Here is a 2592-nt window from a genome sequence, read left to right as displayed (position 1 = left end):
AGTCCTTCCCAATCAGTGTCCGCACTTTAACAGGAAACAGTCTACAAGATTGAACCTCACTCAGGTTGTAATTTGCTGGTCACAGGATGAGATTCTGGGTTTGGTTTTCAACAATCTCAGCCCTGCAACTACAGGAGATAAACCTCTCCTTCATGACACACAAAGAAGATTTCAGGTCATTTACATGGCACTTGAGCCGAGCTGAGAATCTGAAGCCCTGAGCTCATCCTTTTCTTTCTTCACTTTGTCCAGTAACATTGGGAGCAACCAGCCAATCTCATTCTATTTGTTAGTTTGAAAAAAATGTTTAAAAGTATAATGTAAATAATCACCCAGATCCTTGCTTCTTATAAGTGGGTAGTTAGGAGCATCCAAAGTGATGTTGCCAGATCCCTATTGCCAGATCATGCCATGGACCATCATTGCTCTCTTAACTACTGGAAATAGAGTCATTAATATATTTAAGTATAACAACTCTATTTCCAGTAGTTAAGATAGCTGGAGGAATCACACTCCCTAACTTCAGACTATACTACAAAATTACAGCAATCAAAACAGTATGGTACTGTACAAAAACAGACACATAGATCAATGGAACAGGATAGAAAGCCCAGAAATAAACCTATGCACGTATGGTCAATCAATCTATGACAAAGGAGGCAAGAATATACAATGTAGAAAAAAGACAGTCTTTTCAATAAGTGGTGCTGGGAAAACTGGACAGCTGCATATAAAAGAATGAAATTAGAACATTCTCTAACACTATATACAAAAATAAACTCAAAGTGGATTGAAGACCTAAATGTAAGACTGGATACTATAAAACTCATAGAGGAAAACATAGACAGAACACTCTTTGATATAAATTGCAGCAATATTTTTTTGGATCCTTCTAGAGTAATGGGTTCAAAAACAAAAATAAACAAATGGGATGTAATTAAACTTAAAAGCTTTTGCACAGCAAAGGAAAACATAAACAAAACAAAAAGACAACCTACAGAATGGGAGAAAATATTTGCAAGTAATGTGACTGACAAGGGATTAATTTCCAAAATATACAAACAGCTCATACAGCTCAATAGCAAAAAGACAAAACAAAACAAAAAACACAACTCAATCACAAAATGGACAGAAGACCTAAATAGACATTTCTCCAAAGAAAACATACAGAAAAAGTGAAAAAGTGCTCGGCACGTGAAAAAGTGCTCGGCATCACTAATATTAGAGAAACGCAAATCAAAAGTACAATAAGTTATCACCTCACACTGGTCAGAATGGCCATCATCAAAAAGTCTACAAATAATAAATGCTGGAGAGGGTGTTGAGGAAAGGGAACCCTCCTGCACTGTTGGTGGGAATGTAAATTGATGCAGCCATTATGGAGAACAGTATGGAGATCCTTTAAAAAACTAAAAATAGAGTTACCATACGATCCAGCAATCCCACTCCTGGGCATACATCCAGAGAAAACTCTAACTCATAAAGATACATACACCCCCAATGTTCTTTGCCATACTATTTACAATAGCCAAGACACGAAGCAACCTGAATGTCTGTCAATAGATGAATAGATAAAGAGGATGTGAGATACATATATATATATATATATATATATATATATATGATGGAATATTACTCAGCCATAAAAAAGAATGAAATAATGCCATTTGCAGCAACATGGATGGACCCAGAGATTATCATACCAAGCAAAGTAAGTCAGACAGAGAAAGACAAATACCATATGATATCACTTATATGTGGAATCTAAAAAACTGATACAAATGAACTTATTTGCAAAACAGAAATAGACTCACAGACATAGAAAGCAAACTTATAGTTACCAAAGGGGGAGAGAGTAGAGGGATAAATTAAGAGTTTGGAATTAAAATATACACAATATATAAATATTACTATATATAAAATATATAACAAACAGGGACCTACTGTATAGCACAGGAACTATACTATAATATACTACAGTATCTTATAATAACCTATAATAGAAAAGAATCTGCAAAAGGATAGATATATATGTATAACTAAACCACTTCACTGTACCCCTGAAACATTGTAAATCAACTATACTTCAATAAAAAATAGAAATCAAAAAATATATATGTTTAAATCTAATCAGAGAGTGAATTCCAGAAACTACAGAACCAATTCAGAAAACTCATCCTTACACCTCCATTTCTCTAGAACCTCTCTCAATACCAAAACATATATTAGTCAGTGTTCTTCAGAGAAACAGAACTAATGGAAGGTATACCTCTCTCTCTATCTCTATTTAAAGAGATTTATTATAAGAAATTGGCTCACATGATCATGAGGCTGACAGGTCCCAAGATCTTCAGGGTGAGTCGGCAAGCTGGAGACTCAGGAGAGTCAAGGTTTTAGTTCCAGTCTGAACACTGGCAGGCTTGAGACCTAGGACGAGCCAATTCAGTTCCAAAGTGAAGGCAGGAAAAATTCTCCCTTACTGTGGGAAGGTCAGCTTTTTTTTTACCCCCCAAAGCCTTCAACTGATTGGATGAGGCCCACCCACATTAGAGAGGGCAATCTGCATCACTCAATCTACCAATTCAAATGTTA

This window comes from Tursiops truncatus, chromosome 5, assembly GCF_011762595.2.
Source record: "Tursiops truncatus isolate mTurTru1 chromosome 5, mTurTru1.mat.Y, whole genome shotgun sequence".
NCBI lineage: Eukaryota > Metazoa > Chordata > Mammalia > Artiodactyla > Delphinidae > Tursiops > Tursiops truncatus.
Note: the sequence above shows the minus strand (reverse complement) of the source record.